The sequence below is a fragment of the Nelumbo nucifera genome, chromosome 1 (genome assembly GCF_055504915.1).
Source record: "Nelumbo nucifera cultivar China Antique chromosome 1, China Antique-T2T, whole genome shotgun sequence".
Lineage (NCBI taxonomy): Eukaryota > Viridiplantae > Streptophyta > Magnoliopsida > Proteales > Nelumbonaceae > Nelumbo > Nelumbo nucifera.
The window spans coordinates 112,893,863-112,908,176 of NC_142649.1; the positions used below are offsets into that span (position 1 = coordinate 112,893,863).

General features: G+C 35.1%; 1 pseudogene; it reads left to right on the top strand.

Annotated features, from left to right (window-relative positions):
• Window positions 1–6,205: 6,205 nt before the first annotated feature.
• LOC148803710 (low affinity inorganic phosphate transporter 1 pseudogene) lies at window positions 6,206–6,915 on the top strand (annotated as a pseudogene).
• Window positions 6,916–14,314: the final 7,399 nt, after the last annotated feature.

The window sequence follows — 14,314 nt, forward strand, 5'->3', positions numbered from 1 at the left end:
AAGAGAGAGGGATGGGGAGAGAAATGCGACTAGCGTGTAGCGAGAGGTCGGGTGAGGGTGAGGGTGAGGGGCCCCACTCCCCTCAACTACAACCCAAAGGCTTTGAGCTCACGTTCTTCAGTAGAGAGAATCAGAGAATGAGGGGAGGCTTGGATTCGGATTTGGATATCTGGCTGGCTGGGGGATCTGGGATGCACAAGTCAAGGGTGTGGATCGACCTAAACTTAAGTCGTTGGCTTTGGATTCACATCAATTCCATAACTTTTCTTCTTTGGTTTTTGTCTCAATGTATTTGAATTTTGAATTGGGTCCCACGCCACATCACAGATCACACCATATTGAATGTCCTCTGATTCCATGCTACACCGAGATGCATCAAGTTACCACCTTTCACTTTTCCACCTGAATTCTTACGCTGTAAAGGAGAGTATTGAGTTATGATCCTTGGCTCCCCTAGATTCCCACTGAACAGAAAAACGCAGTTGTCCAGCTCAGCTTCCCTTTTTGGCTCCCCTAGATTCTTCTAATAGTTTTGTATTTTTTGAATTCAAAAAAAAAAAATAATTTTTAATAATAAACATGACATCTTCAAAACATAATAGTCTTTGAAATGCCAAAGGGCATCGGTAATTAATATATAAATAATAGTAATATTTAATTAGATGTATTATAATAGTAATTTAAATTATAATTATAATTATAATTAATTAAATTATAAATCACTAAATATCTAAAATAACTATATTTACACTGTGTTTGGTTTGAAGGAAAAAGTAGGGAAATGAAAGGAAAGGTAGGGAAACATTTACAAACCTTGTATGAATTTTCCTTCTTACTTTTCCTTTCCTTTTTCTACCTTTTCCTTCAAACCAAACATAGCCTTAAGTTAACCCAACTTTTAATATTTACAATAATATAAAAAATATTCATATATAAATACATGTATATAATCATGTCTAAATAGTAAAAGTTGACATAAATACTAATATATATTATCATATTTAAGTTAAGTTGAATTAAATGTTAATATTTATACTAATATTTGGTTACATGAAAATAATTTAAATTAAATAATAAAAGAGTTAGGGTATAATAGAAACTGAAAATCTCTAATATCAGTAATTAATTAAGTTATAAATAATAACTATATATATATATATTACTAATAATATAGGATTATATGCATTACAATAATAGTTAATTTAAATAAAAAATAAAATTACAGTAGTTTATATAGCAACTTCATGATCCCAGCCAAGGTTCAAAATATCATACACCCCGATTGTCTTTTAGAATTGGAAAGGCTCACATATTCGCAATCAACCACAATAACAAAACAGGAATCCTGGTCTTACAATGCCTAGTTCTGTAATCCAATATTTGGATCACCATAATAATTGTTTCTAGTCCACGGGAAGGGTTTTTTCTCTTACAAATGGATTTTGGGGCAAGAATGGACTTTGGTATTTCATAACCCATATGGTTACAGGTAGGGTACCGGTATTAGGCTAAACCCAGCCCTCCCTGACCTGTGTATTGTTGCAAGGCATATGAAATTATGTACTAATTGTTAAATGCAAAAATAACTTCAAATTTTATGTGAAGGATAATTGATAGTTTGTGTTTTCTACATGTTTAATCAAATAATTGAAATTTTTGATATTCATTTATGCTATTTTACTTGTTTATTGAATAATAGGAAATTAGATGTAAGTTCTAAACTCAACCCACCAATCCAACCACCTCATCCTCAAATACAATGAGGGTTTAAATTCTGAAAACCTAACCTGCTACAGGTTTTGAGGAGAGTACAGGTTGGGAGGTCTAAGGAGGTGGATAGGGTCTTAGAATTTACAAAACCCTCCTTAAAACCCCACCCTATTACCATCCCTAGTACCACCCACGGACGATTACTTGCTTTATATTGTCTATCCAACCATGACAAAATCTCCTATATATTTAAAAACCAATTGGAAATATTCAATCACAATTGAGAGATTTTTTTTTTTTCAATATCAAGGTTTAAAATATAAGAAAAACAAATAACACCAAAAGGCAATTTTAATATCCATATAAATATTTCAAAAAATCTCAAATAAATCCTGAAAAATACAATAAGTTTTACATTACTATATAAACAAGGATGTACACAAAAAAGAGACATACTTTAAAATTATCCTGCATTTCCACTCAATCCCTGTCAAACGTTTCATTCTATTAGGCTCAGCTTGGAACAAATACAAATATGTAGGGTGCAAAACCTTCTATTTTGTTATTTTGTATGTATTTGATTATTTGCACTGTACATATTTGTATTTATGCTCTTTTCAAACTGAGCTTTTAACAATTAATATGTGTGTAAATACCCATAAATAGGAGAATTAGCTATACATTCATTAGTCATTAGGTTCCTCTACTTAAAAGGCTTATGCCTTCCATGTTTGGAATCTTTCCGTTGGCAAAAAATATGAAAATATGAATAGAAAGTTAGAAACTGAAAGGTCTTTTAATGAAAAAATAAGATAGTCCAAATGCTTTATTTAGCGAAACAAACTGAACTGTCCAAAGCTCTTGATCCCTGTAGTTGAGTTGATCAATCGGCAATTGGCAGAGTTCAAATCAGCCCCCCACAAGATTGCCCTCCACAACATCCCACAGCATATTCCCGCCGTGTATTGGAAATATCTCCCGATGATGATATTATCATTTCTGATATTATCATCAGGAGATGTTCCCAATACATGGCAAAGATGTTCTGTGGAACATTATGGAGGACAATCTTGTGGGGGGCTGATTTGATCTCCAATTGACATCTCTCTTAAGATTGAGATTGAGATTGAGACACAGTAGGGTTGACACACGGAACTGCACTATCTGTGGTATGGCCGGTGGACCTCACACATGGACCCTACACTATCTCCATCAAAGTACCAGAAAAAAAAAAGAAAAAGGAAAAATTGCTTCAAAGGCCCATTCCAAATTGGACCCCATATGGCCATTAGTCTGGTCTAATAATCATGAGATTAGATTGATAATGAAATTATGCGATTATAATCAAATTTAAACTGGGTCAATTGGCATTTTAACTGGTTCTTTCCAACAAAGACGGAGTTCGAACCCCAGTACCATCAACTTTGGGAAGGAGGGATTATAAGTGTGGTGCTATATATGCCTACTCAAACAGCCCCTGTTTGAAAGAAAGAAGCCCTGTTAGGGTTTTCGGACATATCATCAACAAATACCACATAAAAAAAAACAGGCCCAATTAATTTGCATATAGGAATTGAATTATCGGACAATGGGTCCCAAACCTTTGAATATGTGAAATACAACAAAAAAGTTAGAGCAGGACCTTTTCAAAGGTCGTACTCCTACGTAGGGTTGTAAAATGACGACCCTTTAAACAAAACTATTACATATAATCTCAGTTTGGAAGGAGAATAAATATAAGGTTGTAAAACCTTATATTTTGTATGTATTATATAGTATATATTTATACTTATACTCCTTCGAAATGGAGCCATACCATACGTACAAAGTTACAAACTATGTTAATTTAAATCATATTACATTAGGGTGGCTCCGTATGCATTCCAATTACAAAAGAACCCCAACTCATCAGGTCTATTCAAATCAGGTTCTAGATTTGAATATTTTTGGTAGAATAGTTTTAGATTTGAATTGGGACAATTGATACCATTTACAGCCTTTGTCCTATGGTTTGAAATCTAAGCTTTTGGTTGCAAATATTTAGAGAGTTATGATGATGAAGTCCCCATTAGGAAAATAAGACTAACTATCTCTAAATTAATGGAAATTTGAGTATTGAAAACTTTGGAACAAGGTATCTAACCTCCCAGTCCAACATCCCAAAGAGGACCCATTGGACGCGGGTCCTATGGAAAGATTGAGGAGGGGTAACAGGCACATTCTTCTTTTGGAGGGCCAGTGTATAGCAAAAGAGAGAATAGACCTTAGGGACCCATTCTACTGGGACCGAGGGCCCACCTACCAAGCCCAACTTTGTATAAAGGCATTCTCAAAACTTTCAAGAGATAAAACAAGACTTTGGATCTCCTGTTCACAAGAACTCTATACATGTCTACCTACAATATACTATTTCTATACATATTATGCAGGAGGATGAAATATTCTTCATGTGTATCAGCGATGTTATATGGGTAGATGTGAACAAAATTCTTATAGGCAAGAGATCCAGACTCACAAAACAAACCTCCACCTCCAAACACAACCCAGAATCAGGAGGCAGACAATGAACAAACAGTAATGTGTCAAGTGCCTTGACCGCGAGTCCTGGACAGAATCAGACATACATCTCTCTCTACTCTCTAGTCTCTTCACTCTTCAGGGTAAAAGAATATTTCAATTTTCAACTTCCAGAGAGAAAAAATAAAATAAAGAATATCTCAACTACATTTTTTTTTTTTAATTTGTGTAAGGCACACTTATACTGGACTTTCTGGTAATGGTAGTTGATGCAAGCCCTGTTGGGTGTCGCTCGGAATCTGGCTTCCAACTTGTACTCACTTTCTTGTACCACCAAACGCAAGATTTAGAGTGAGCATAGGTCGTCGATTTGATTCAGTTGTAACGTAAAATCTGAAACCTATTTTGTGGGGGCCGATTTCAGGTTTTTGGTATCAAAACCTACCCTAACAAGATCTCCAAATAAATAATAGATAAATCCAATATTTTTTTGTTTGTATTCAAATCCAAATCAGATATTTATCCAAATTAAAGCTTACCAAATTCCGGACCATTCTTCAACAATGGTGCAGCCAGTTTCTTTAACCTCTCAAGGATGATATTGTTATTAGTAAGGATTCGTTTGGTGTTGCGTATAAAAATCAATTTAAAATCTGTTTTTAGAGCTGAAATTTTAAGTTTGTAATCAGGCACTTAATGTGCTTAGACGTAATTGAGAGGTGTGTAAAAGACATAAATGCTCTCAAAGAAATTTTAATATTATATGGTTTTTTGTCCTTCATGTAACTTGAATCGTACCCTCACTGTGACATAACGAAGCTCCACCGCCACTACCGTTGCTCTCTCTCTCTCTCTCTCTCCCTGTCTTCCCGTCACCGCCAGTGCAAGTTGTAACGGCGGCGGTTCCTTCTCTCTCTCTCACTCTCTCTCTCTCCCCTTGTCTTCCCGTCACCACCACTGCAACTTGCAGCGGCGACAGTTCCTTCTCTCTCTCTCTCTCTCTCTCTCTCTCTCTCTCTCTCCCTACTATCTTCTCACCAGTTGCAACGACAGTTCGGTGAGTAGCAATAATATTGTTATTATTAATTATAAATTATTTGTATTAATTATTTTAATATTTTTTATTAAACATTAATTATTTTTATTAATTATTAATATTTAATAATTATTTTTATTAAACATTATAATTATTAATTATTTTTATTAACTAGTAATTTTTTATTATTCCATTAATTTTTAAAAATTATTTTATTTTTTTTGTAAATTATTAATTATTAATTATTTTAATATTTTTATAGTCATTAATTATTTTTTTAATTTTAATCATTTTATTTATTAATTATTAATTATTAATTTTTTATTTTTTATTTGTATTGTTTCATTTTGAGGTTGAAAATTATTTTTTATGAGATAATGCAAATTGAACTCAACATTTCCAAATAGTATGTTCTAGGGGTAAAATAGCAAAATCAGTAAATTTTAGGTAGTAAAGGGTTAATCCAACACAAACAAACTTATGGATTCAGAGCCTCTAAAAAGTAAAAAAACACATATGCTTCTTTTCAGATTTCAGACAAAAAATACATTTTCAACTTTTTAGATATGAAATTTTAGATTTATCAAGCGCCACCTAAGTTTTGGTTGAGCTGCTTAATTTAGAAAAACATTGAAGTTGAAAGCCTTTTTTTTTTTGCTATAAAATAATGTATCCTTACTCGTATCATAACAATTAGATTAACAACATGATTTGCTGCCTTTCTTTATTATTCTTTGCTAGCTTGATATGATGTGTGTCACCTCAATTATATTACTGATGATGGGTAAATCTGGAGACTATGGCAACTTGGTTTGGTCTAGATTGAGTTCTCGCATCCTGTGAACCCGCTAATAAGAATGGACCACATTGGTATTTTGAATCTATGATAATGTTAACGGACATTTAAAAGAAACCTTGTTGAAGTGGAAGAATAAATCAAAAATGACTTTTCTTCTCAAAGTTGTTTTTTACTTCAAAGCTTTGTTTTGGAAGTGCTCCACGATTATGTCCTAGTATGCCAACAAGAAGACTCATGGTGTCTTCATTGTTTCCGTCTTCACAATGCAAGGATTTGGGATCTTAGCTAATGGGATGGTTTCAATCATCATCTACTGCCATCAAGGCCAAGTACCCCTCTTACGAAATTGATGTCGATGCCTCAACCGTCTCACAAGCTGATTACATATGACGCATTGCCTGCTACTCTGGCTTACTACTAACGTATGAAAATGCCTAGCCAAGATTGGTCGGTACACAGCCCTTGTCGCCAAGAATGCGAAGCAAACTGCATCCGACATGTCCTAGGTCTTGCAGGTTGAGATTGTAACCAAACAGGAGAAGGTTGAGGACAGCGGAAACTCATATGGCCTCTTCTCTCCAAGGAAGTTCTTCGTCGCCATGGCCTTCATCCGCTGGATATCGCATTTTACAGCTAGAATTTGTTCCAAAAAGGACATCTTCAGCGCAATTTGGGTGGATCCCCTTGCAAAGACGATGAACGTCACTAAAGAGGTCTTTAGAATTGCAAGGGCATAGGCTCTCTCATCACTCTATGTAGTATTGTTCCAGGGTACTGGTTCATGGTGGCTTTCATCAATCGAATGAGAAGGTTTGTAATTCAATTGATGGGTTTCTTCTTCAAGACTGTTTAACCCATTGAAATCCTATTTGCATACCCAAAACAAGGGTTAGGGCTTGAGGAGTACTTGTACTTCAAAAAAAAAGCCCTGAAATGAAGAACAAGTTCAAATAACAGGATGTGAACTCCTCTAAGATTGGCTTTGGCTATCTCCATTACTAGGAATGGCAATGGGTAAGATACCCATGCAAATTTTGGCCATGCACATTGGCATTTAAGTATTGAGTGATCTGTTGAGTTACCAGATGTACAAATTAATCCCTGACTTGTGTCATGGTACGTACAACTTTATCATTAGGCATCAATTAACAAATAATTTGGTGAAGGCAACTGCATGTCCACCTCCCATGTCCTTCAACTGGACTTTGGTTACAGGAAAAAAAATACCAAATAAATGCAAAAATGCAACCGTCCATTCGATGATGAAGACATCAAACAATGTACAAATAGCCACATTTATATCATGCCCTACAAGTAAATCTTTTCCCCACTTGCTATAATTTGCTTTGCTTGGTCTAAAATCTAAATCCAATTTAATTTTTTATGTTCTCTCTCTCCTTTTTCCTCCTTCACCATCCAAGTTTTTAGTAATTATAAATGAACAATGTATGTATATGCATCCCTCCCCCAAAACTCATATATCTGCTCCTCATAAAATGCTCCCAAAGGAACATTTTCAATACTTGTATAACAGAGATATTCCCAATGTGATTTATTCCATCATATCTTTCATCTCTTCCTCTTCCGTTCACCGACATCTGACCACTTTTTAACAAAGTGAGTCATGGTTAAGTGGATAATAAGTGAGTATGATGCGTATATGGAGTCCAAAAGATTCTGATTCTTATTTTGTAAGAATAAGGGTGCTCTCCCTTTTCGTCAAATGGCATTAGAATTCTCAAATTACAAGAACGGACGGTTCAATGAAAAATTTTCATTCAAAATTCTCAAATTGTACCTGTTTATAAGATTATAAGATATATATAATCTTATGTATCTTATTTACCATTGGTTTTTGGGTCGATGGTTCGATCATCCAATTCAAACGGATGGTCCAATTTAACAACAAAAATTATAGGCAAAAAATTACAAAACCGTTCTGGCCACTGGTTTTCAGGTCGACGGTTTGACTGTCTGGTTCGAATGGATAACCTATTTTGACAACAAAAATTACAATAAAAAAATTGAGTGTGTGAGGTCCATTAAGTAGTATCATATGTGTTATGTCATTCGAACGTGTGACTCATACAACCCAAAAATGGAACCGTTCTGGCCATTGGTTTTCGGGTCGACAGTTCGACCGTCGTATTCGAACAGATAACCCGCTTTGACAACAAAAATTAAAAAAAAAAAAAGCCAAAAACCATTAAATGGGTCAATGGGTCGACGGGTTCGACCGCCTGGGCCAATGGGTCATTAACCAATTCAATAGTTTTTGGCCAGGGACAAGGATTGGGATAAAACGGAACCGGTTCCTTAGATGGTTCCCAATTAAAAAATTAAAAAAAATGGCCAAAAACCATTGAACGATTCATGGGTCAAGGGTTCGACCGCCGGGGTCAATGGGTCATTTACTAATTCAATGCTTTTTGGCCAGGGACCAGGATTGGGGTAAAACGGAACCAGTTGCCTGGACAGTTCCTGGGCTGCAATGTCCGCCCGTCCAGGTCAATGGTGGTTCAAAAACCATGGTTTTTTATGCTTTTGGGTTTTCACTATTCAAAGGTTTCTTCTACTATGGGCTTTATTCGAGCGTGTGCAATATGTTCCTTTTTTTTCATTTTCTGCTTTTTTTTTGTGTTTGGTCTTCTTCTTCAAGATCCTCCAAAACGGTCTAAGGTTTACCACCATTTTATTTCTTCCCTTTTGTGCAATTTTATTTTTATTTTCTTACAAGACAGTTTGCTTTGTCTCTTTCTTTGATTGCATGTATGTTTAGCTCCGTCTCAAAGTAGAACTTTGGACTCGATTTTCTGATTTTTTTTTCTTTGGTTTTTCCAGTTTGGTGGATTTACTGCCAATTTTTTTCTATGTTTAAGGTCACTTTGGATTTATCTTTCAAGGTTTTGGAATCACTTGCAATGTCCACCCTTCCCATAACTATGACTACAAAGTTATTTCGTCTAATTATTGACATCTAGATAAAACGACCCAAAAATGAAACCGTTCTAGCCACTAGTTTCCAGGTAAACGGTTTGACCTTCTGGTTCGAACGGATGACCCATTCTGACAACAAAAATTTAAAAATAAAAAATGGCCAAAAACCATTGAACGGGTCAATGGTTCGACCGCCTGGGTCAATGGGTTGTTAACTGATTCAACAATATTTTGCTAGGGACCGGGTTTGGAGTAAAACTAAACTAGTTGCCTAGATGGTTCCCAGGCTGAACAGTCCTACCGTCCGAGTCAACTGGGAGTTCTCGATATGAAACAAAGGACAGCTATGAAGTAGAACTCAGAACTATCAATGTATGATCGTATTCTTTTATATGAGATACTTTTCTGAAGCAATATTTAAAAAATGAGCACACAATTATCTCTTTTAAGTCTTTATATGAGTTTCAAGACTTGAGTGCTTATAATTGCAAGTTTCTTACTAAGAAACCATTGTCTTTTTTTATGTAGCAAATAGCAACGTTACATCCGCTAGTATATATATGATACCGCTTCATTTAATTCAGGTTTTCTTTTCTTTTGTATGGGAGTACCACTACTAGCAAGAGTATGGGCTACCGTGTTAAAAGTTCTAGGAGCAAAAGAATAAAAAAAATGAAACAAAATGACTTAATTCCTGCTTAATATCTTCCTTAATAAACCACAGGTCACTCGAGCAAGGAGCAAAGGGGCTGCATAAACTCTTCATCAGCTGCTTGCAATCACAAAAAACCTGCAATGAAGCCAAATTGAGTGATCTGGCTAGTCGAAGATCTTTCAAAAGTGCATTAGCTTCTACAAAAAGGGTTGAGACCTGAGGAATTGTTAAGGCCTTCGGTGCTAAGAAATTTCCAAAATTATCAATAATAAGGCTATCAAAACCTGCAAAATTCCCTGTAACAAAGCTTCCATCTGTCCAAAGAAAAGTCCCACTGCTGATGTGGCCTCTAGTGTTGCCAGCTCTCTGGCTTGCCAGGTTTCGAAGCTTGGTTGGGTTCTCTACTTTCTGCTGTGACTCTAGGATTTCCTTCTACAAACTGTTTATGATGTCAAGAGAATGGTGTATATCAGTTAATACATTCTCAAAAATGAGCATGGTCCTACAAAACCAAATGCCCCAACAAATTAGGAAGAACTGAGAGTAGAGAAGGTTCTTTTCTTGTTTACACATGTGTTGGTTTTGGTTACAAAGCCAAGAAAGAACCCAGTTTTTTTAGAGTTGTTAGGTTACTACCATCCATTTTGAGGTTAAGGCTCAATGCAAACCAGATTGACAATATAGAAGGGCATGTTCAATCGATTTAGGCTTCTCTAGACACAATGGACAAGTATTGGAGATTGCAGAAATTCTTTTCTCTAGTAATTCTTTAACCGGAAGGCCATTTTGAAGAGCCCTCTACACAAAGGATTTTATTTTTGGCAAAAGCTTTAAACTCCACAAAGTCTTCCAAATACAATTTTCTACAACCAAGCTAATGGGATCTCCTTTTGCATTAGAATACATAGTAGATTTTGCTACCCAATAGACTGAACGTACAAAGTCCATCTTTTGTGAAAGACCAACAAATTCTACCCTGATAGTCCTGGGAGGGGAGATAAATATTAAAAATATCCTCAACTACGGAATGGAAAAAGGTTTCGAATAGCTTTTCAATTCCAATTCCTGTTATTTGGTTGAGGAGATCTGCCACTACCTCTAGGGGTGTCAATGGTATTCGAAAATCCAATTTCGAATTTGAGATTCAACATAATCGAATTGAATTTGGATAATTCGAATATCTAATCAGTTAAATTCAGATATAACCTTATTCAATTCGATAAATATCCGAATTTGATCGATTATTTAATTTTTATATATAATATATAAAATATTTAAATGTTTTATATAATTTATATATATATAATAATTAAATTATATAAACAATTTATATATTTAATCGAACTTGAATTCAAATAATAATTTTTAATATCCACCGGATATCGATTTTTTTAATCGGATTTGAATTCGAATATTGATTGATCTTATTCGAGTTTGATCTATTTACACCCCTAACTACCTCCAAATTGCAGTTTTGAGGGCAGTTAAGGGGGATTTTGTAACCTGTAATCAATGGGATCCAAGGGTCCAACCAAGATGTTAATGTTATTATTACCATTTCCAACTTTCTAGTAGGCCCCTTTTGCCAGAATTTCCTTGCCCACGCAAATACTCTTCCAACATAAGGAATAACCTCTTCTTGGTTTTGTATTGAGAAATCCCACTTCCCGAAAATATTTTACCTTAAGGACACGAGTGAGCAAGGAGTTAGGATTTGTTATAATCCTCTACGCACTTTTAGCTAGGAGGGCCTTGTTGAATATGTGAGGGTCTCTCTAGATTTAAGCAGGCAGGGCAAGGTAATTCCTAGGATTTTCAGTTAATCTCATTCCTAACACTTTGGTCAACAATTGTTTGAACCTCTCCAGGGTATTTTTATTAAAGAACACTTTTGATTTTTTATGGTTCACTTTCTGCCCAGCAACTTTTTCATAGAGCTCAAGGCTCTCCAGTATTTCCTTAGCTTCCTCTAGGCTTGCTAGGGAAAAGGCATAGCTATCATCTACGAAGAGCAGACGAGTTATAGTGGGGGCATGGTGGTTCACTTTGATTCCATTGGTTTTCCTTTCTCTTAGCTTAGTGTTGAGGCTAGATGATAGGGCTTCTAAAATGAGAAGGAAGAGGAAGGGTGAGAGGGGGTCACCTTGTCTTAGCCCTCTCGAGGGGGTGATCTTTTGACCAAGGGAGCCATTGACTAAAATTTTGTAGGTCATTGTTGGAACGCATTCCATAATCCAGTTTCTCCAAGTCTGGCCAAAACCCATCTTTTCCACAATTTTCTCCAAAAACAGCCACTCCACCCTATTGTACGCCTTCATCATATCCAATTTTATTGCAATGAACTTCTTACTTGATTTTGATTTCTTCATGGAATGTATTAATTCATGTGTAAGAAGTACATTATCTGTTATTTGGCACCCTACAATGAAGGTTGATTGGTTGGGGCTAATGATCTTATTGAGTACAGATTTCAATCTGTTTGCTAGGATCTTTGCAATGATTTTATATGGAGTATTACAAAGACTGATTAGTATATATTGTGAGATGAATTCCGAATTCTTTACTTTTGGAATGAGAGAGACCAAAGTACAATTTAACTCTGCATCAAGCTTTCCAGTTCTAAAGAATTCCTTAACTGCCCCCACCACAGAATTGCCAACTATTTTCTAGTGTTTCTGAATGAAGAAATTTGATAGGCCGTTAGGCCCCCGAGCCTTTGAAGAAGCCAGTTGGTTAAGTGCTCCTATGATTTCTTCTTCATCTACTTTCTTTCCAAGCTCAGGCTTGTCTTCTACAGAAAGCAAGGATTACATCTATCTCTACACAACCCTCACTGGAGTATAAGTTATTAAAAAAGGTGAACACCTGATCAACAATCTTTTCATTGCCTCGAATCCATTTTCCATTCTCATCATAGATTCATCCATTAGATTCATCCATTAGTAAGTTGATATTTTTATCTTGAATAGTATTTTTGTCGCCACTAGCTAGCCAATTTAACTCTGAACTTTTGCTTTCAATGGATTTCATCCATTAGTAAAGCCTTCTGTAAGTTCCTTTCTAACTCCTTTATTTTGTAGGGATCATTTGCTATCCTTCTATTTGCTTGGCCCTTAGTCCCCTCCTCCTTAATTTATTTTGTGGGGATCATTTAATCCAAAGTTTCAAAGCTAGCGTCGCAGCCTTAAGTGGCGGTTCGACTTGTCTCACTCCCAGTTGCATACTACAACTCCTTAATTAACCGATACTCGCAGCCTAACAAAACAAATAAACAATGTGAGTGAAGATAGACACGTCTCTTACTACCTATATTTCTTTAAAATCGAAGTCTACAACCTAGAACCTAGCTGTATATGAGAAAGAAACTTTGGAACGAGTCCAAAACCAAAAGTTACAATTGTACGTACGTCATTAAACATATGGCGGGTAACGTTTTATGTGAATATAATATTATATATTATTTATGTATTTATTTATTATAAGAGCGTGTAGTTACTGGCGACAAATGGCCCGTCTCTATCTACTGTGTTGACAAAGGAGAGCGCACATAGAAAACTTAGTTGGGTCGTGCTTTGTTTGTATCTTTTTATATAGGTAGGGATGAAGATGATCAGGAGATTTTATTGCAACGCCAACGCTTGTGGTTATGGTTATGATGCCTTCGTTCTTTTGACTAGAATTAGAATAGGTTCAGTTTCCAATTTGAATGAATCTAAGCATGGGAAGGTTCGTTTGCAATTCCAAATTTGCAAATTGCAATGAATGAATGCTTATAAATTAAGGCTGCAATTTGAGCCGGGTTGATACCAATCCAACCTAATCCAACCTAAAAAAGTTGGATTGGGTTGGGTCGGGTTAATGTTCAGGTTAGAGTTAGAGTTGAAATTATAAATTCAACTTTATTTTAGATTGGATTAGGGTTAATTCATCGGATAACTTAAATCCAATTATATAATACATATCATATATAGATATATGATATATCATACATTGATTTGTTTAAATGCATGATAATTGTATAGTCTACATCATATACTATCATTTATTTCTTTTAAGATAATCAGTTCACATAATTGTAATTAGAAATACTAAAACCTTAATAACATATTTTATGTTTTTTAAATATTTTATTCTTTATCTTCTCTTATTGTTTGACTCTATGTTGGATTAAATTAGATTAGGATTGAAGGAATTTAATTAAGGTTAAGATTAAAATTGAGGGTTTAGAATTTAGGATTGAACTAGAATTGGCCTTAACCCGATCTAACCTGGCCCGACTTACAACCTTATTATAAACAGACCACAGTTTTATTATATATGCATTGGCCAAAGGAGTAGGAGCTCTTGTTTACTTATGGCTTCCTCAGACTCAGAGGATCCATGCGTGTCATTTATAAGTTTACAAGTCAACAATGGATGGAAAAAGGATAAACTGCTTTTGTAGGTTTATGCATCATACACATGGTTTAAAGTATGGACAAACTCCAAATGTATGACAGAGGTGCATTGATACTTTAAACCATGCATGCTTTATTTGTTTTATTTTTTCTTAAATAATTATTATAGATATTTTTATATTATTTAATAAATGTAACCTGAAACTAACTTTAAACAGGTGTATATATCAGTACTTTAAAGTTTAAACCTTGATTATGCAGTC